At 33.7% G+C, this 23,545-nt stretch overlaps 1 long non-coding RNA gene across 1 annotated transcript in view; it reads right to left on the bottom strand.

The window, feature by feature from the left end:
* The window catches only part of LOC136035827 (uncharacterized), a 143,527-nt gene that overhangs the window by 22,219 nt on the left and 97,763 nt on the right, over positions 1-23,545 (bottom strand). The gene's annotated exons all lie outside the window — the stretch shown is intronic.

The raw sequence follows: 23,545 nt of genomic DNA, 5'->3' as shown, positions 1-23,545 counted from the left end.
GTAAATATAGCCGCATTGCCCTTGGAAAGAAGTATTCTACTTTTCAGATCATTCTGTTCTTTACCTTTCTTGGCTTTATCCTATACTTAGGAATAAGAATGTTAGTGATACTTGGGTGGCCTATTTTGGTTTTTGTGAATATCTTCTATATCTTCCTCTTCGGTATGGGAATTGAAAATTAATAAACAAGTTTCACCTCTGGAATATTACTGAAAAGCTGACTGGTTGACACAAAAAGATTTTGGAAACAGCGTATCGGTGATTGTCTCCTCATAATGGCTTTTCATTATAACTATTTATTTATTGTTATTGTTGCTTATTGGTTTTGGTGAATTATTGTTTTTTTGTGTGTGTAATGTTCTTGTTGATTTTTGCTTGTTATTACTCCACTATTTATATTTTTATGTAAGAAAACAAAAAACTGACATAAGGATACTGTAGATTATTTTATTCCGTCGTTAATAACTAAAACTGAATCAATACTTTAATCAAATATATACTTTATATATTTGAATTTGAGTTATTTTATTGAATTTGAATTTAAGATATTGAAGGACACTTACATATATTAATTTGAATTTGAGGAAAAAAGTCTTGGAATATATTTCAAAAACAAATTAAACTTTTGGAGTAGTAGAACATCAGAGGGAGTCTCATTGCAGCAAAAGCAACAGCCCTGAGTTATTCAGGACATCAAGGAAAGTATACAGCTGAGCTGCTCAAGAGGGTGAGCGATTCCGTTCAGGCAGCACTCCAAGATATTCTGCGCAAAAGCCAAGCTAGGCCCATGGTATGCCCAGTGAGATTTGCAGCAGGGCTCTAACAATCGTCACGCATACCTGCAGCATATCACGCATCTGCAGCGGAGGCGCACTTTTACAATAATAGATAGAGATTGAGAAAGATTTGAAACAATATTATTATTCAGTTGCAACCTTGAACAAAAATTATTCTGTGAAAAAGCTAAAAACCTGATTTCCACTCTTTCTGTACAATTACAAAACTGTCAAACACACCCGCTTGCTTTGAGGATGACAATATATTAAGAATATATAATATAATAGAATACTGTGGAATATTAGCTTTAAGAATGTTTCACGCAATATGTGATAAAAACCTGCATGACATTCGTTGCCATTACAGCAATCGGGAATGGTAAGAGTGGCATGAGTGGCGGAAAGTAGGTATCAACAATTTTTCCTCAAAGTTTGGACTCAATAACCAAGACAAAAGACGATATACTTATCAAACTACGCAGCTAATTCGTCACCTTTTAGTGCAAACTTCTGATTGATCGCAATTTTTACGAGACTGTCACTTAACTTTAGAGAAAAAAACATAATGGTGACATGTCTCAGGTTGTTGTTAAATGTATTGATGGTTTTATGGACCATCCTTCTTTTACTTGTCCTACTAAACGTAAAAAACGATCGAGAGGACATAGGAAAAATAGTAGAAAAAATGAAATAGATTTACATATGCTTTCTATAGATCTACGCCAGCTACTTGAATCTAGGGGTATGATTTCTGTAATAAAATGTGTAAATAATTTATCCAAGAGGAATTTAATCAAACTTTTCTTGATTGTTAAGAATAATACAGCTCTTGAATATAATTTTAAAGTAATATGTGATACAATTTGCATTCTAACTAAAACGAAATTTATTTCAAAAAAGAAAAAGTTTGATAAGATTGGTAATAAGGATAACAGATTATATTTACATATTAATTTTATTTGTAAGCAGATTAAAGATATTAATTTACCAGAAATTTTAAATCAGCGGCATGTGAAACAGGCCCTTCCTAGTAATTTGAATTATAATGATAGTCCAGTTTTAACTTATAAATTTTCAAAAAGTATTGGGCAAATTATTTTTAATTATAATTTAATACTTAAAAGATTAGATAGTGATATAAATTGGAAACCGGTTTGTTATTGTAAGCAACTTGGCCCATTTGTAAATCCTACTTACAAACTTGTTATAACAGGGGACTTGTCAATAATAAAGCAAGATGATCTTCAAATTATAATGAATAAAGGGGCTAATTTCCGTCTTTCTAATCATCTGAAAGCATCGAGAGTTCTTGATGGCTTGGAAAATGATTTTGATTTATTTATTGATAAGTGGTGTAAGAAAGAGAATAAAAGTAAAGAGAGTTTTCAAAGTTGGAAGAATTTAATTATTAGTAGAATAAGAAATAAAATATATTCTAATTTTAAAAAAAGTAACACTAAGTCATTATTTTATAATGCGAAGATTAAACAAGCAATTGCTAATCTACAGAATTAATTTGTAATTGTGCCAGTGGATAAAGCTAATAATAATTTTGCCATAATTTGTCACAAGCTGTATTGTGATATCTTAAAAAGGGAGTTATGCACAACTAATGTTTACGAAAAGGTAAATTTAGAGGATGAGAATCTAATTGACAAGACTGAAGAAATACTCTTTAAAAATTTTAATATTAAAATAAATGACAATGATAAAAAGTTCTCTTTCCTATATTGGACTGTAAAATTTCATAAGACTCCCCCTAGACCACGGTTGATTGCTGGAGCAGCTAAATGTCCAACCCGCATTGCTGCTACTGACCTCTCTTTAATTTTAAAGGAAATTGTAAATAAACTTAAAACCTATTGTTTTGGTATTAAAAAGTTTTCGAATTTTAATCCATATTAGAGTGTTAATAATTCACTGCAGGTTATAGAGTCTTTAACAATGGTTTCAGCTAAAAGAATTGAGTCTTTCGATTTTGCGACAATGTATACTAATTTTTCACTTAATGTAGTTTTAGATAATTTAAAAACTGTTATCAAGAAATCTTTTCTCTTATCTAGTAAAAGGTTCTTAAAAATAGACACTTATAATAAAAAAGCTATATGAACAAATTGCTTTAATACCACAGTTAACGTGAGATGTTACAGCTTGGATATGATTTTTTAGTTATTAGAATTTGTTTTATACAATACTGATATAAGATTTGGTGGTGATTTGTAAAAGCAGCAAATCGCGGGAATTCCCATGGGGGGGGGGAATGCCAGCCCATTTATAGCTGACTTGTTTTTAAGTCAACTAGAATATAAATATATGATGGATAAGAATAATCCAAATAATTTAAAACATGTTTTGTCAAATAATAAAAGATATTTAGATGATATTTTGGTCTTCAATTGTAAGGATTTCATTGATATTTCTAAAAATATATATCCATCAGAGCTTACTCTTGAACCTAGTCATGGCGCTGGTCATGAAGATAATTTCTTAGATTTAAATGTTAATATTTGTGATAATAATAAATTAAGTTTTAAAATGTATAATAAAACGGATGATTTTGATTTTGAAGTGATTAGTTTCCCATTTCCTGAAAGTAATATATACTCAAATATCACATATTCTGGGTTTTTCTCACAGTTACTTTGTTATGCAAGGATTTGTAGTAATTATATTGATTTTAAAAATAGATGTAAAATCTTAAGCCAAAAATTGATATCAAGAGGTTTTTCTGCAAAAAAATTAACTTGGCAATTTAAAAAATTTAGTTTCCATTATAACGAACTTTTAAATAAATATCAAGAGAATTATCTGGAAATACTTCTCTTGGAAATTTTCCAAGAGAATTTTCCACTTCTCTACTTAAGGAAATTTTCCACTAATTTCGGAGGTTCGACAAATGATGATGCAGCGCCATTTATTTTGAATTGTGTTTCTAATAGAGCAGATTTTGTAAAAAAAATAGCCACATGGTAAAGATGAATTCTATAATTGTTTAGTTCATTATATATATTTTTTTTTTTTTGCAATGTGTTAATACTTGTGATTTGGTAAATCTTATCATATTTAGTTTACCTATTGTTGCTAAAAATAGGGATATATTAACAGGATAAGCTTGTTTTGGTGTTACTTGGTTGTTTTACAATTGCTGTTTTTTTTTTCATAGGCATGTATTTTGGGGGTGATACCTAACACGGGGATGCCATGGATATTCTGTGGTAGCCACAACACTTGGCTGGGTAGAGAATTTAAAGTGGCGAAACCCTATAGGCCAGTGTATTCTCCTGATGAGCCCTTGTGTTGGGTTGTTGCCTCTGAATTATTTGTCTTTATTATTTTTTCTATTGTTGGGTAAATGACGACTTATACTTATTGACGACATGACTGCCTGTCCATGGATTATTCTTTATGGTTGATTGTGTTTGGCTATGCTGTTTGACCTATTTGATTGTATGGATGAGTAGGGTTAAGGCCTCATTCAAGTGCTGGTCTATATTAATCACTAATTTAGGAAAACAGTCTACCTTTTCTCCTTCTGTCTCTCTTTTTTTTATGTGTTTGTGCTGTTGCATTGCTGATTTCTCTTTTCATGATATTATTCCAGGTTTGATCCAGTGCTGGTGGAGAAAATGTTTTAGTTTTCTCCCCGACAGACCTTTACCCTGGTCCAGGTTTTTAACCTGATATTGTTAATTATTGGTGAGATGGCACTTATGCAAATTTCATGTCCTTTCATGTTTTTTTTTTTTTATGTATTTATTGACCTATTGACCTTGGCATGTTTTTTGGACTTTGATTGTTGGATTTTGATTTGGATGTTGGTTTGTTTTGGATTTATTTTCAATAGCTTTTAATGCAACAAAACACAAATATTAGACTCGGAACTCGGAACGGTTTTTTGAAAGTTAGTAAGTGTAAGAGTCGTTGTTTTCTTTGCCAAGATCATTTTATCCCACGGACTTTTGTTAAGAGTACATTGTATAATAAAAATTTTGCATGCAAGTTACGTGGTAATGTTAATTGTAGAACAACCAATGTAATTTACCTATTAGAATGTAATGAATGCTGCCTACAATATGTGGGGGAAACCACTAATAATATATATAAAAGATTTTCTGGACACAAGACAACATTTAATAATAAAAAAACTAATAACTATCTAGTTCAACATTGTAATAATGGTAAATGTTCCATATCAGATATAACTGTCACAATTTTAGAAAATTTAGAGTTAGAAAATTTAAATAAAGAAGAGAAGAATAATAGACTACGTAAACAGGAGGATTTCTGGATCCATACTCTTGGTACAGCTTATCCTTTTGGGCTAAATGATCGTGTAGCAAAATATGGTGACATGTCTCAGGTTGTTGTTAAATGTATTGATGGTTTTATGGACCATCCTTCTTTTACTTGTCCTACTAAACGTAAAAAACGATCGAGAGGACATAGGAAAAATAATAGAAAAAATGAATTAGATTTACATATGCTTTCTATAGATATACGCCAGCTACTTGAACCTAGGGGTATGATTTCTGCAATAAAATGTCTAAATAATTTATCCAAGAGGAATTTAATCAAACTTTTCTGGATTGTTAAGAATAATACAGCTCTTGAATATAATTTTAAAGTAATATGTGATACAATTTGCATTCTAACTAAAACGAAATTTATTTCAAAAAAGAAAAGGTTTGATAAGATTGGTAATAAGGATAACAGATTATATTTACCTATTAATTTTACTTGTAAGCAGATTGAAGATATTAATTTATCAGAAATTTTAAATTAGCGGCATGTGAAACAGGCCCTTCCTAGTAATTTGAATTATAATGATAGTCCAGTTTTAACTTATAAATTTTCAAAAACTATTGGGCAAATTATTTTTCATTATAATTTAATACTTTAAAGATTAGATAGTGATATAAATTGGAAACCGGTTTGTAATTGTAAGCAACTTGGCCCATTTGTAAATACTACTTACAAACATGTTATAACAGGGGACTTGTCAATATTAAAGCAAGATGATCTTCAAATTATAATGAATTAAGGGGCTAATTTCCGTCTTTCTCATCATCTTAAACCATCGAGTGTTCTTGATGGCTTTGAAAATGATTTTGATTTATTTATTGATAAGTGGTGTAAGAAAGAGAATAAAAGTAAAGAGAGTTTTCAAAGTTGGAAGAATTTAATTATTAGTAGAATAAGAAATAAAATATATTCTAATTTAAAAAATAGTAACACTAAATCATTATTTTATAATGCGAAGATTAAACAAGCAATTGCTAATCTACAGAATGAATTTGTAATTGTGCCAGTGGATAAAGCTAATAATAATTTTGCCATAATTTGTCAGAATCTGTATTGTGATATCTTAAAAAGGGAGTTATGCACAACTAATGTTTACGAAAAGGTAAATTTAGAGGATGAGAATTTAATTGACAAGACTGAAGAAATACTCTTTAAAAATTTTAATATTAAAATAAATGACAATGATAAAAAGTTCCCTTTCCTATATTGGACTGTAAAATTTCATAAGAATCCCCCTAAACCACGGTTTATTGCTGGAGCAGCTAAATGTCCAACCCGCATTGCTGCTACTGACCTCTCTTTAATTTTAAAGGAAATTGTAAATAAACTTAAATCCTATTGTTCTGGTATTAAAAATTTTTGAATTTTATTCCATATTGGAGTGTTAATAATTCACTGCAGGTGATAGAGTCTTTAACAATGGTTTCAGCTAAAAGAATTGAGTCTTTCGATTTTGCGACAATGTATGCTAATTTATCACTTAATGTAGTGTTAGATAATTTAAAAACTGTTATCAAGAAATCTTTCCTCTTATCTAGTAAAAGGTTCTTAAACATAGACACTTATAATAAAAAAGCTATATGGACAAATTGCTTTAATACCACAGTTAACTTGAGATGTTACAGCTTGGATATGATTTTGAGTTATTAGAATTTGTTTTATACAATACTTATATAAGATTTGGTGGTGATTTGTACAAGCAAATCGTGGGAATTCCCATGGGGGGGGGGGGGAATGCCAGCCCATTTATAGCTGACTTGTTTTTAAGTCAACTAGAATATAAATATATGATGGATAAGAATAATTCAAATAATTTAAAACATGTTTTGTCAAATAATAAAAGATATTTAGATGATATTTTGGTCTTAAATTGTAAGGATTTCATTGATATTTCTAAAAATATATATCCATCAGAGCTTACTCTTGAACCTAGTCATGGCGCTGGTCACGAAGATCATTTCTTAGATTTAAATATTAATATTTGTGATAATAATAAATTAAGTTTTAGAATGTATAATAAAACGGATGATTTTGATTTTGAAGTGATTAGTTTCCCATTCCCTGAAAGTAATATACACTCAAATATATCATATTCTGCGTTTTTCTCACAGTTACTTCGTTATGCAAGGATTTGTAGTAAATATAGGCTAGGCTATTTATTTTAAAAATAGATGTAAAATCTTAAGCCAAAAATTGATATCAAGAGGTTTTTCTGCAAATAAATTAACTTGGCAATTTAAAAAATTTAATTATCATCTTAACGAACTTTTAAATAAATATCAAAAGAATTATCTGGAAATACTTAAAGAAATTTTCAACTAATTTCGGAGGTTCGACAAATGATGATGCAGCGCCATTTATTTTGAATTGTGTTTCTAATAGAGCAGATTTTGTAAAAAAAAAATAGCCACATGGTAAAGATGAATTCTATAATTGTTTAGTTAATTATATTTTTTATTTTTTTTTTTTTGCAATGTGTTAATACTTGTGATTTGGTAAATTTTATCACATTTTGTTTACATATTGTTGCTAAAAAGAGGGATATATTAACAGGATAAGCTTATTTTGGTGTTACTTGGTTGTTTTACATTTGCTGTTTTTTTTTTTCATAGGTATGTATTTCGGGGGTGATACATGGCACGGGGATGCCATGGATATTCTGTGGTAGCCAAAACATTTGGCTGGGTAGAGAATTTAAAGTGGCGAAACCCTATAGGCCAGTGTATTCTCCTGATGAGTCCTTGTGTTGGGTTGTTGCCTCTGAATTATTTGTCTTTATTATTTTTTCTATTGTTTGGTAAATGACGACTTATACTTATTGACGACATGACTGCCTGTCCATGGATTATTCTTTATGGTTGATTGTGTTTGGCTATGCTGTTTGAACTATGTGATTGTATGGATGAGTAGGGTTAAGGCCTCATTCAAGTGCTGGTCTATATTAATCACTAATTTAGGAAAACAGTCTTCCTTTTCTCCTTCTGTATCTTTTTTTTTTATGTGTTTGTGCTGTTGCATTGGTGATTTCTCTTTTCATGATATATATATATATATATATATATATATATATATATATATATATATATATATATATATATATATATATATATATATATATATATGTTTTTAACTACGTAAAATTGCGAATATACAACATTCTTCGCTGTCCCATTGTCGGTGCATATAAATAGATTATCAGGTTTACTGACTCTTGAACATGCAAAATATAATTTTCCATGGGAAAAACAATCCGTACTCAGTTCTATACCTCATTATTCTAATGATATGTCCCTGTGTCACGGTCGTCATTTGTGTCCCGGTGTCCCTGTCTGTAATTTCTCTTCGAACAATCCCTGTGTCCCAGTCGTCATTTATATATCCCCCCTGTGCCCCCGACGTACCCGTTGTAGTTGTTTCCCTGTGTCCCGGTCGTCATTTATATTCCCTGTGTTCCGGTCTCGATTTGTGTCCCGGTGTCCTTGTCTGTAATTTCTTTTTGAGGTTCCCGGTCGTCATTTATATTCCCTGTGTCCCGGTGTCCCAAATGTCATTTGTGCCCCGGTGTCCCGGTCTGTAATTTCATCAGTTGACAAACATGACGTCAGTCGACAAACAATTTCATGACACATACAGCTCAATCCTTATAATGACGTCAGTCGACAAACATGACGTCAGTCGAGAAGAAAAAAACAATCTGTATTTAGATCTATACCTCATTATTCTAATGATTGCCCTTGAGCTTTGTTGATGGTGATTGATAATCGAACATTCTCTTTGTCCTCGTCGTCATTTATATATTCTCCTGTGCCCCCCCCCCCCCCGGCGTCCCCGTTGTTGTTGTTCCCTGTGTCCCGGTCGTCATTTGTGTCCCGGTTTCCCAGTCTGTAATTTCTCTTTGAGTGTCGCGGTCGTCATTTATATTCCCTATGTCCCGGTAGTCATTTGTGTTCTGGTGTCCCGGTCTGTAATTTCTCTTTGAGTTACCTGGTCGTCATTTATATTCCCTGTGTCGCGGTCGTCAATTTTGACCCGATGGTTTGTGGATGATGATTGCTAATCGAACATTCCTTGTGTCCCGGTCGCTTTCTCTTTGAGTGTCCCGGTCGTCATTTATATTCCCTATATCCCGGTGTCCCGGTCGTCATTTTTGTCCTAATATCCCAGTCTGTAATTTTGTCTTTCGACAAACATGACGTCAGTCGACAAACAGACATGACGTCGCTCGACAGACACAGAGACAACTTATTTTTATATATATAGATTTAATTTTAAATCATAATGGGCCAATAGCATAATTTTGGGGGGTTGACATGCATAATAACCCTGAAGACATAATTGTTGGACCGTTCTACTATGCTGAACAATCTGACTGTCTAAAATTTTTTGACTGGGTGCCTTTTGAAAATGAATGTGCTTGACAGAAGGGTTGCTTGCCCTCTAATCTCTTTTTACTCTTAAAAAGGGCACCAGATACTCGCGCAGAAATTGGAGTGCAAGGGGGAGGACTTCCCTCTTAATATATATAGTTAAAAAAATTTTAACTAATAAGAAGGGCACAATCCCTTTCAATTTTCAATCGAATACGCCTTTTTCGAAGTTTCTACGACAACAAATGACCATCTCAAATTTCTATCAGGTGCATTTCGGGAAAATAGGAGGCGTGGGGGGTACCCACCCTTAGATCACTCTGAATATCAAAAAGGGCACTAGAACTTCTGATTACGAATCCAATGAGCCTCCTCCAAAGTTATTACGATCACACTTTCTATATATACTTTATATGACCCTATAGAATAACTTACAACTCTTACACTGAGGGCTATTTGTGGGAGGAGGGTTGTCATCCTTTCAATTACGTTGAGCAAAATGGCTAACGGTGAATATAATGAGTCTCCTCCGAAATTTATACGATCATCTTTTCTATATATACCTTGCTATTTCTATCAGATAAGTTTTGGGAAAATATGAGACATGGGGGAGGGGTATACACCCTTCTATCACCCCGAATATTAAGAGACACTAGAAATTTTGATTACCAATCCAATGAGCCCCCTCCAAAGTTTATACGATTATCTTTTCTATATATACCTTATAGGCCCCAGGGCATAACTTAAAACTCTTGTCTTGAGGGCTGTAGGTGATCTAATCTCCGGAAATATCAACTATGTTGAACAAAATGGATATCTCAAAATTCTAAATGTATTTTTTTGGGGAAATATGGGCGTCCAATCACTTTCGACTATTAAAAAGAGCACTAGCCCTTTTAATTTTCAATCAAATGAGCTCTTTTCAATGTTGAATGACAAAAAATAGCCATTTCAAATTTTTTACCAGATGTATTTCGGAAAAACACAAGGTGTATTTGTGTTTGTAGGAGGGGGTATTCAATCTCTGATTGAAAATTGAAAGGGCTAATATTCTTTTTAGCAGTCGAAAGTGATTGGACGGCAACTAACCCTCCTCCTGCACCAACTATTTTTAAAAACTTATTCATCTAATCTCAAATTTCTATCAGACGCATTTCGGGAAAATATGAGGTGTGTGTCTGGAGGGGGAGGGGGGCTGGATATATTTACCCTCCGATGTTTGTGAGGGGAGTGGTTATTCATTCTCCGGTCACTCTGAATTTCAAAAACAGTACTAAAACTTCTGATTAGATACCCAATGAGCCCCTCCGAAGTTTATACGATCACCTTTTCTATACAAATCTTATATTCCTCCGTGGCAAAACTTACAGCCCTTGGCCTTAGGGCTATGTGGTGGGGGGTGGTCATTCTAAAAGACATAATCTCGGACCTTTCAATTGCCTTGAACAAAATTGCAGTCTCAAAATTTTGATTGGATATATTTGGGGAAATGGTGGGCGTGGGAGGGGGGTTAGTTGCCCACCAATGATTTTCGACCATTAAAAAGGGTAATAGCCCATTCAGTTTCTAGTCGAATGATCTTTTTCCAATATTTCAAAGACATCAAATGGCGATCTCAAAATTTCTATCTGATGCATTACGGGAAAATATGAGGTGTATGCGGGGGGTGGGATACACTCTTCTATCACTCTGAATCTTAAAAAGGACGAGAGAACTTTTGATTACCAATCCAATGAACCCCTTCAAAGTTTATAAAGCCACCCTTTCACTATATACCTCATATGTCAAAGGGCATAACTTAAAATCCTTGTCCTGAGGACTATAGAGAGCTTGTCATCCTCAAAGACATAATTTCTGGACCTTTTAACGACGTGAATGAAATAGCTATCTTGAATTTTAAAACTTTAAACATTATTTAAAAACATTAGATATGTTTTTGAAATTTTTTTGCGTGAGAGGAGGGTTAGTTGCCCTCCAATCACTTTTGACTATTGAAAAGACCATTAGCCCTTTCAATTTTCGATCGAATGAGCTCTTTATGAAGTTTTTCAACAATGAATGGTCATTTCAAAATTTCTATCAGATGCATTTTCGGAAAATTTGAGGTTTTTCTGGGGGAGGGGGTGGTGGAAGGGCAGGTGTATTCACTCTCCGAACATTTTGAATCTCAAAAATGGCACTAAAATCTCAAAAAGGTGGGGAATTAAAAATTGTCTAAAACACACAGAATTTTGTTTAAACGTTATGTGGCCTAGCGTCTAATTCCACACTACAAAACTGACGAGACAAAAAACACATATTATTTTTCAAATATGTTCCGTCATCCACTCGAAACTGAAAACTCGCCAGTAAGTTTGAAGGCTTTAGATAGTATGAAAGTAAGCCTAAATTACCAGCTAATTGACATACTTATTAATTCATAACTTTGGTTATGTGTATAATCTTGTTGTTTGTTTTTATTCTGCTTTTCCTAAGTGTTTGTATTGTGGGTCCTTAAAGCATAATTATTATTTTTAAACCTTGATAAAAAAGAAAAAAGATCAAAAATTTGTTTTGATTTGCGGCTGTCAATTTGTTAAGAAACCTATTGAGAGAATAACTGTTCAAGTCACAAATATAAATTTAATTTCAGTAACTGAAATACATCAGAGTAAGAGGAATGCATACGCATAGAACATTCATCTAGAAATCCCATTCAAACACCCAAATCATTAACGATATTGCGGCAAAAATATTAAGAAAACTTGGGATGTAATTAAGGAAGTTACTCAACCATCGGCAAGAGCTAGAAAGCTCCCTAAATTACTCAATGTTCAGAATCAGCTTTTCTTGGATGAAGACCAAGTGCGACATCAGATGACTAAATTTTTTGCTAAGGTTGGGAAAACAACGGCGTTAGATGTGATTCCTTCTTCAAGTTCTAGATCTTGGAAGCAGCTCCTCAGTCCTTCCTGTGCAAAGTCGATGGTTCTTGAGTCAGTTACGGAGTAGGAACTAATAATAATAATTTCGTCATTGAAAAATTCTTCATCTCGATTCAACCAAATTCCTGCCAAATTAATTAAACAGATTCTTCCCTTAATTATTACACCACTGTGCCACTTGGTTAACCAGTCATTCAAGCTCGGAATATTCCCTCAGCGTCTAAAGTTGGCACGAATGATAGCACTATTTAAAGGAGGTGACCGAAAGGACCCGGGGAACTATAGGCCTATATCTCTTCTGTCTGTTTTTTTCTAAAATATTGGAAAAGGCTATGCTAAAGTGTTTGCTGAGTTTCCTAGACGCGAAGAAGTTTTTTCATCGGCACCAATTTGGTTTTCGGGAGAAGTGCTCAACGTAACACGCATGTAATATTCTTCTTCATTTTGTACGACAGTCTTTAGACTTCGGCCTTATCCCTGGGGCAATATTTCTTGGTGTGAAGAAAGCTTTCGACAGCCTCACACACGATATACTTATTGGTAAGTTGTCGCATCAAGGCGTTCGTGGAGAAGCTCTGTCCTGGTTTTCTTCATTCCTAACTGGCCGATCCATTGCAGTTGAAGCTTCTGATGAGCCTGTTCCAGTTGAATATGGAGTGCCACAAGGCTCAGTTCTTGGGCCATCCCTTTTCCTCATATATGTCAACGACCTCTATCGACTATTTAGCAACCCACGATCTGATTTCTGAACTCTTTTGAAGAACTCTTTGCATTCGCCGACGACACCACCCTGGGGGCTGCAGCAGCTGATGAATCATCTGTTATCCTCAAGCTAAAATGGATGACAGAAAACATATATCGTTGGTTTGATGCAAATTTGTTAGCTTTGAATGTAAAAAAATCGTTTCTTCTTATATTCTCCCGCATAGGCAAAAGCTGCCCTACAGTGACAGAGCTTAAAACATCTAAGGGATCCATATCCCGCCCAGCTGACCGGTTTATTCGATGCCTTGGGATACTTCTGGATGAAAATCTATCTTTCAAACGGCATATTGAGTCAATGAGATTAAAGGTTTCTCGAGGCCTTGGAATTATTCGGAAGCTGAAGCGAGTCTTTCCTTTCTCTATTCTTCGCCTATAATACTTCTCTCTTATTTACCCTTATTTATGCTACTGCTCGTCAGTGTGGATGTCAAAATTTCCATCTGTACTTACACCTTTACATAATCTCCAACTGAAAGCAGCAAAAGTCCTTCAGTCTACCACCCATATTTCTGTTGAACTCCTGAAGATTAAAGATATTCATACATTACATCTCTCTTTCATTGCATTTCAGTATTTCCGTGGAGACCTTCCATCAAGTTTTTCCGTGTTTCTGGAAATTGTTCGAAATGTCAGTCCTTAAGAAACTAGAAACAAGGATGATGTGCAAGTGCCATCCACCCCTGCAGTGCGCTCGGACTTTGGTCTGATAGTTGCTGTCGGACGTGCCTGGAATTCCATTCTTGTTGGGATTCGACGGTCCTGTACCATAGGCTCCTTCAAGAAACGATTGAAGAATTTTTTAATTAAAAAAAAAATTAAATTATAATATTGATCAGTTATTTATATTGTTTAGTTATCAAGATTTAATTTATTTAATTTATTATTTAGATTGAATTTAATTATTTACATTTGGGTGGGGTGAGTGTCGGATCCTCGATGTATATTTATTTTTAAGATCGGATCCTCGATGTATATTATTTTTTATTATTTTTTTTTAAGTAGACGGTGCGGAGACCGGTTGTACTCGGGTGAGGATTGGTGAGTAGACTCTAAATATATTTTAAGTGTGAATTTATTTAATAGTTATTTATGTTTTGTTTTGTTTTTTTCCCCAAATAACGGGCCATTGAGCCCTTTGGGAGATTTTTGTTTATAAATGGATGGATATTGATAATAAAAGGAACTTGAACTTGAACCTGAACCTGATTAACGAAACCGCCATTTTTCTTTTTCTTCTTTAGCTGTACGCTGAAAAAGCTTGTAAAGCTTAAAATTATCTGAATCAAAAGATGAAAAAAAGAGATATGAATTTTTTTCAAAATAAAATTTAGAATATTTCGTAGAGTAGGGCGAAACAAGTTTTATGATATTATTTAGACAAAAACTGTATTAATAGCTAATATGCAGAAACAGATAACGGGAGATGAAGACAAAGGCCAAAAGTGTCCTAAATACAGAACTACAAATGGCCCTCAGGAGTCACATAGCCAAAGGTTATTCACAAATATTGTCTGGCCCTGCTTTTATATTTTATGAACTGATATCGAAATACTCTAATGTGATCAGGTTTAGGCAACAATACTTGAAGTATTTAGTGAAGTCTTAGCTTAGGTTCCCTATTGAATTTAATAGCCTAGATTCATGATTAGACTATTCATTCTTCCCATTTCAGTAGCTTGCTTAGCTTCACAAGACTCTTCTAAGTTGAGATAGTACGATTTGGGAAGTTTGCCTTGATCAACTCTTTCTGCATTGGTCGACCTTGAGGTTAGGATGTCTCGTAGCAGGCTAAAAAAAAAAAAAAAAGAATAAATTTACATTTTAGTGAAAAAACTATTGGCTACCTGATTCGGGATAAATAACAGGAACACGCACAAACCCACTCACATACATTAAAAAATATACTGAAACTAACAATTGTAAAGCAATTTTAAAAGCTTGTAAAGCTTAAAATTATCCGAATCAAAGGAAGAAAAAAGAGATTTGAATTTCTTTCAAAATAAAATTTAGAAAATTTCGTAGAGAAGGGCGAAAAAAGTTTTGTGTTTTTATTTAGACAAAAACTGTATTAATAGCTAGTAACAGAGGATACGCAGAAACAGATAACGCAAGATAAAGACAAAGGCCACAACTGTCCTAAATACAAAACTACAAATGGCCCTCAGGAGTCACATAGCCAAAGGTTATTCAACCTTGTCTGGCCCTGCTTGTATATCTTGTGATTTGAAATCGAAATACCCTAATGTGATCATGTTTAGGCAACAATACTTGAAGTTTTTAGAGTAGCTTAGGTTCCCTACTGAATTTAATAGCCTAGATTCCTGATTAGACTATTCATTCTTCCCATTTCAGTAGCTTGCTTAGCTTCCAAAGACTCTTCTAAGTTGAGATACTCGGATTTTGGAAGTTTGCTTTGAACAACTCTTTCTGCATTGGTCGACCTTAAGGTTAGGATCTCGCGTAGCAAGCTAAAAAAAAATAATATAAATTTATATTGTTGAGAAAAACTAGCGTTGGCCACCAGATTTGGGACTTCTAGTAGGAACAAGCACAAACACACACACACTCATATTAAAAAATATAAAAAAACTAACATTTGTTAAAGACTGTATCAAGAATTTCTTCACGAAATTCATTTGAAAGCATGGGAAGTCAATATTTTTGGGAGTTTGACGATTAGTTAAAATGGTGGGTTATTGGAAAAATTTGGTAAATACACACAGAGGAACTACATTCAAAGTACCTAAATACATTACTACAGTAAGTACGGAGATCCAGGTTGGTTGCTCTAAACTTGTAGCTAATATAGTCAAATATAACTTTTTCAGATCATTCTGTTCTTTACCTTTCTTGGCTTTATCTTATACTTAGGTTTAAGGATTTTAGTGATATTTGGGTGGCCTATTTTCGTTTTTGTGAATATCTTCTATATCTTCCTCTTTGGTATGGGAATAGAAAATTAATAAACAAGTTTCACCTCATAATGACTTTTCATTATAATTATTTATTTATTGTTATTGTTGTTTATTTGTTTTGGTGATTATTGTTTTTTTGTGTGTGTAATGTTATTGTTGATTTTTGCTTGTGTTTACTCCACTATTTATATTTTTATGTAAGTAGGTTATAAATAAATATATATTACAAAAAAACTAACATAAGGAGACTGTAGATTATTTTATTCCGTCGTTATTAACTAAAACTGAATCAATACTTTAATCAAATATATATTTTGTAAAATTCTTCTTCAAGACAGGCTTGTCCAAGATATTGAAGGACACTTACTTATATTAATTTGAATTTGAGGAAAAAAAGTCTTGGAATATATTTCCAAAACAAATTGAGCATTTGGAGAAGTAGAACATCAGAGGGAGTCTCATTGCAACAAAAAACAACCCTGAGTTACTTGGGACATCAAGGAAAGTATACAACTGAGCTGCTCAAGAGGGTGAGCGATTCCGTTCAGAAAGCACTCCAAGATATTCTGCGCAAAAGCCAAACTAGGCCCATGGTATGCCCACTGAGATTTGCAGCAGGGGTCTAACAACAGTTACGCATATCTGCAGCATATCACGCATCTGCAGCGGAGGCGCACTTGTACAATAATAGATAGAGATTGAGAAATGTTTTAATTAATATTATTATTCAGTTGCATCCTTGAACAAAAATTATTCTGTGAAAAAGCTGAAAACCTGATTTTCACTCTTTCTGTACAATTACAAAACTGTCAAACACACCCGCTTGCTTTGAGGATGACAATATATTAAGAATATATCATTACAATAGAATACTGTGGAATATTAGCTTTAAGAATATTTCACGCAATATATGACAAAAACCTGCACGAGATTCGTTGCCAGTACAGCATTCGGGAATGGGAAGAGTGGCATGAGTGGCGGAGAGTAGGTATCAACAATTTTTCCTCAAAGTTTGGACTCAATAACCAAGACAAAAGACGATATACTTATCACACTACGAAGCTAATTCGTTACCTTTTAGTGCAAACTTCTGATTGATCGCAGTTTTTACGAGACTGTCACTTAACTTTAGAGAAAAAAAAACATATTGCTGCATCTGCTTACTTATAAGAGAGCATGCATTTTTTTCTGTTACTTACCCTACATTCTATTACTCACCCTAAAGCATAATAGAACTAAATTAGCTAATGCCTGGCTGGGTCTCATCAACAATGTCAATTCAATGTAGTAAAATAGATAAACTAATATTCTCGAACCAAATCAAAATCATTTTTTTTTACATCAAAACGTTTGGTCCAAACACAGATTTTTGTTCAAAACTGATTGTCACGAAAAAAAGTGTAGGGGCTACTTAATGCCTTCTCAAGACCAGAACACAAAAAATACACTTGGGAAAAGCTGTTACCAAAAGCTACATAATTGCATACATTGCTAAAAAAATATAAGCATAGTGTACATCACCCATTATACTTCTTCTATAAAAAAAATGTAAACAACACCTAATAAAATCATTTTATCTAAAACCTTGTGACTGCGCAGTGGATGAGGCCGCGGCTCTTGATGAAAGGTTGTCAGGTTCAATCCCGCCTGTCGCAAGGAAATCTAATGTGAAGTTGTTTGTGATAATTTTTTTGTATTATATAAAAAAAATCAAAGCTATTCAAGCCCAAAAATTAGGCTAAATAGCAAAACCAAAGATCATGAAATGTGATGTCGTGAAAACAAGTGTATAAGAGCCAAAAATGAGTAGCAGCTTTGACGTCATACTGTCTGCTGTCATGACTAGCTTCTACTTTTAAGAGTAAATTTTAAAAAGGCAAGAAACTTTATATATATTTTGTTTTCAGTGAAGCTTTCAGTTGATCTCTTACGTTACCTAGGTTATCGCGACCTTTATAATAAGGTTTTCTGATGCTTAAATGAATTATGTGTATACAAATGTTTAAATACATTGAATATAAATAGGAAAAGATAAATATTGCCATTTAAATCACTGAAAAAAAAGTTCTGGTAGAATTTGTCAGCCACCCCACACCCCCAAAAATTCCCCGGTGAGGCTAATGAGGCCCGTCTTGCTATTTTCATCTATGTGCTGGTAGACCCTTGAATACAACATTTTATGTTCACCCCACTATCACCAATAATAGACATGTAGACCAAAAGGAAACAGGAAAAAGAAAGATTTAATACCAATTCTCCCCCCCCAGTTTAGTTACCTGAAGCTTTGCGGCTCTTGATAAAAGGTTGTCAGGTTCAATCCCGCCTGTTGCAAGGAAATCTAATTTGTAATGGTAAATTGTTTGTGATAATTTTTTTGTATTGTATAAAAAAAATCAAAGCTATTCACGCCCAAAAATTAGGCTAAATAGCAAAACCAAAGATCATGAAGTGTGATGTCGTGAAAACAAGTGTATAAGAGCCAAAAATGAGTAGCAGCTATGACGTCATACTGTCTGCTGTCATGACTAGCCTCTACCCTTAAGAGTAAATTTTAAAAAGCAAAGAAACTTTAATTGTATTTTGTTTTCAGTGAAGCTTTCAGTTGATCTCTTACGTTACCGAAGTCATCGCAACCTTTATAATAAGGTTCTCTGATGCTTAAATGAATTGTATATAAATGTTTAAATACATTGAACACAAATAGGAAAAGATACATATTGCCATTTAAATCACTGAAAAAAAGTTCTGGTAGAATTTGTCAGCCACCCCACACCCCCAAAAATTCAATGGCGAGAATAATGAGGCCCGTCTTGCTATTTTCATCTATGTGCCGGTAGACCCTTGAATACAATTTTTTATGTTCACCCCACTATCACCAATAATAGACATGTAGACCAAAAGGAAACAGTAAAAAGGAAAGATTTAATGCCAATTCCCCCCCCCCCTATACTCTTTCCTAAATTGGCATTAATATGCACTCTTTAGGCATCTGTATCCTGCACAACACACCATTTTATGAAATTTGGAGTTAATTAGTTTAATGAACTGAAGCTTTAAAATAAATATCGGAAACATTTTTCTGGAGGAATCACTTCATACCACCCAATTTTCTGTTCCTTTTTTAATTAAGTAGTGTTTTTAATGGAAAAAATCATAATGTTTATCTTTTCAGTTTTTTTCTATAAGAATCTATAGTATGGGTTGCTATTTGTATGTTGGAGAAACTTTTTCAACAAATTTCAATCCTGACATAGTATTTTCTAATTTGATTTTATAGCTTCCGAAGTTAATCAGAAAAATAAAACTTAATTTCATTCCCAAAAGATTATATCTATGCTCTTTGAGAGCCTGGATAAACTTATGATCTTTTTATTTATTTAAATTGTAAGAGCAGAAGTAGTAATAGTAATTTCCTCAGAAGTTTCAACTTAATACCCCCAGTCGTTCTTGATATATTGGTGAGGTGTTTTATTGGTAGCCATAAACGTAATGCCTTTTGATTTATTTTATAGTAATATTTAATTTTAAAGCATAATGGGCCAATAGCATAATTGTGGGGGTTGACATTTATAATATCCCTGAAGACATAATTGCTGGACCGTTCTACTATGCTGAACAATCTGACTGTCTAAAAATTTTTGACTGGGTGCCTTTTGAAAATGAATGTGCTTGAGAGAAGGGTTGCTTGCCCTCTAATCTCTTTTTACTCTTAAAAAGGGCACCAGATACTCGCGCAGAAATCGGAGTAGAAGGGGGAGGACTTCCCTCTTAATATATATAGTAAAAAAAAATTAACTAATAAGAAGGGCACAATCCCTTTTAATTTTCAATCGAATGCGCATTTTTCGAAGTTTATACGACAACAAATGACCATCTCAAATTTCTATCCGATGCATTTCGGGAAAATGCGAGGTTTGGAAGTTTTCCACCCTTAGATCACTTTGAATCTTAAAACGGGCACTAGAACTTCTGATTACAAATCCAATGAGCCTTCTCCAAAGTTAATACGATCACACTTTCTATATATACCTCATATGGCCCTATAGAATAACTTACAACTCTTACCCTGAGGGTTATGTGTGGGGGGAGGGTTGTCATCCTCAAAGATATAATTCCTGACCTTTCAATTACGTTGAAAAAAATGGCTAACGGTGAATATAATGAGTCTCCTCCGAAATTTATACGATCATCTTTTCTATATACACCTTGCTATTTCTATCAGATAAGTTTCGGGAAAATATGAGACGTGGGGGAGGGGTAGAACTAGAACTTTTGATTACCAATCCAATGAGCCCCCTCCGAAGTTTACACGATCACCTTTTCTATTATGCCCCAAGGCATAACTTAAAACTCTTGTTTTGAGGGCTGTAGGTGATTTGTAATCCTCAAAGACATAATTTCCGGAAATTTCAACTACGTTGAACAAAATGGATATCTCAAAATTCTAAATAGATTTGTTTGGGGAAATATGGGCATCCAATCACTTTCGACTATTAAAAAGAGCACTAGCCCTTTTAATTTTCAATCAAATGAGCTCTTTTCAATGTTGAATGACAAAAAATAGCCATTTCAAAATTTTTATCAGATGCATTTCGGAAAAATACGAGGTGTATTTGTGTTTGTGGGGGGGGGGGTATTCAATCTCTAATTGAAAATTGAAAGGGCTAATGCCCTTTTTAATAGTCGACAGTGATTGGAGGGCAACTAACCCTCCTCCGACGCCAACTATTTTCTAAAACCTATTCATCTAATCTCAAATTTCTATCAACTGCATTTCGGGAAAATATGAGGTGTGTGTGTGTGTGTGGGGGGGGGGGCTGGATATATTTACCCTCCGATGTTGTGAGGGGGAGGGGCTATTCCTTCTCCGGTCACTCTGAATTTCAAAAACAGTACTAAAACTTCTGATTAGATCATTCCCAATAGTGAAATCAGAAGATATAAGAAGATTAGCAAAACTTACAACCCTTGGCCTGAGGGCTATGGGGGTGGGTGGTCATCCTAAAAGACATAATTTTGGACCTTTCAATTGCCTTGAACAAAACTGCAATCTCAAAATTTTGATTGGATATGTTCGGGGAAATGGTGGGCGTGGGAGGGGGGTTAGTTGCCCACCAATGATTTTCGACTATTAAAAAGGGCACTAGCCCATTCAGTTTCCAGTCGAATGATCTTTTTCCAATGTTTCAAAGACATCAAATGGCGTTCTCAAAATTTCTATCTGATGCATTAAGGGAAAATATGAGGTATGTGCGGGGGATTGGATACACTCTTCTATCACTCTGAATCTTAAAAAGGACGAGAGAACTTTTGATTACCAATCCAATGAACCCCTTCAAAGTTTATACACCCACCCTTTCATCGTATACCTTATATGTCACAGGTCATAACTTAAAATCCTTGTCCTGAGGACTATAGAGAGCTTGTCATCCTCAAAGACATAATTTCCGGACCTTTCAACGACGTGAATGAAATTGCTATCTCAAATTTTGATTAGATGTTTGAAATTGTTTTACATTTTTCATGAAAATGTTTTACGTGGGAGGAGAGTTAGTTGCCCTCCAATCACTTTTGACTATTAAAAAGAGCATTAGCCCTTTCAATTTACAATCGAATGAGCTCTTTATGAAGTTTCCACAATAATGAATTTTCATTTCAAAATTTCTATCAAATGCAATTTGGGAAAATATGAGGTGTTTTTGTGTGTGGGGGGGTCAGGAGGTCAGGTGTATTCACCCTTCAATCATTTTGAATCTCAAAAAGGGCACTAAAATCTCAAAAAGGCGGGGAATTAAAAATTGTTTGAAACACACAGAATTTTGTTTAAACATTATGTGGTCTAGCGTCTAATTCCACACTACAAAACTGACGAGACAAAAAATACATATTATTTTTTAAATACGTTCCGTCATCCACTCGAAACTGAAAACTCGTCAGTAAGTTTGAAGGCATTAGATAGTATGAAAGTAAGCCTAAAGCACCAGCTAATTGACAGTTAGAAAGTCTAATACTTGTTACATAGTTAATTTTGAAGTTTGAAAAAATCATATTTTCAATAGCCTACTTTTGAAAATTTAGTTAGGTATTTAACCATGAAACAGGTTACTAACACAACGTCTCATGAGTAAGAATTTGCCCAAAAACCCAACAATAATGCTCTTTACATATTATACTCATCATCTTAGAATTTGTCTTAGAAAACTCTTATTGTCTTTGACATCTTAGAAATTGTCTTAGACATCTTAGAAATGTCTCATCTATCTTAGAAATTGAAGTCTTTTATCTTTGATGATTCCAAAACTATGGAGTATTCATTGTGAATAAAACCTGCAAAAATAAAATTTCAATAAATATAAATTTACTGAAATTTCGACTCCAATAATACATAAAAAAAAGACTTGGGCTTGGTAGAACTCCAATACGTAGTCGAGGAATTATTTTCTTATTATTCGGTGATGTGGAACAGAAAAAAGCAACTTATGGACTTTAATGATCAACATTATGTGGAATATATTCATTGAAAATGGAAGATACACGATTTCCATCAATATTCACCTATCTGAAAATATACATATGTATCTGAATACAGATGGTGTTTTATATATATCCAGACCATGAAAACTTGATACTGGCCCCATTATACCAATTGCTGCACTTACTTTTTACCATTAGACTTGTGGTACATTAGGAAACTTTAAATCAATTTAGAATCCAAATATTACAGTTTCTGAAAGAAATTATATCAATCCATCCTAACCATTTTGCTTCCTGACACTACTTGGGTATTTGTTCTCTTATAGGTGCGGGGTGATGATTCCGGGCCTTGAGAGAAAAACTGAATTTATTTTGCTTCATTCAAATAGGCAGCTCGGGAATCAGGATATTTAACTAAGACCAGACCTTCCCGTTCTTTTACAAAGGTTTAAGAGGATTGGATCGGTTTTGTGAACACAAGATATTTGCCCCAATAGCAGAACATTCATCTGCAATCAGACATACTTTTTGTAAGTGCCACCATCTTTCTCGAGCAAGACGGAAACTGTTTGGGGTGTTTGGGGTACTATAGTTAATTTATTAATTATAGCAGCAAAGAGTAATACTCTGAACTCCCCCTCTAACCTCTCTAAACCCCACTCTACATTTCATAATATTTACTTAGTCTATATACCTCCCTACAATTTTTGAAACTGAAACTGGATTTACTGTTTTTTTAAACAACAAAACTGAATCTCAAGATCATTTCCAATAGTGAAAATCTTAACTTCGGTAATTATAAACAGCAGAGAGTTAACAACATAGTACATAGAACCAGTACCAGTCTATAAACACCCTGGATGAGCAGAACCCATACTTGCAGCAACAGCGCCTTGAAATTTTCTCTGTTTCTAAATTAAATTGACCAATGAGCGTCTTTAAATCTTATTTTAAATTTTGAACTGTTTGGAAGTCGAATTCACATAAGTTGACAGAACAAACAGAGTAGTGATAACTCCAAA

This window comes from Artemia franciscana, chromosome 14, assembly GCF_032884065.1.
Source record: "Artemia franciscana chromosome 14, ASM3288406v1, whole genome shotgun sequence".
NCBI classification, from domain to species: Eukaryota; Metazoa; Arthropoda; class Branchiopoda; order Anostraca; family Artemiidae; genus Artemia; species Artemia franciscana.
This window is presented reverse-complemented; position numbering and strand designations above follow the sequence as displayed.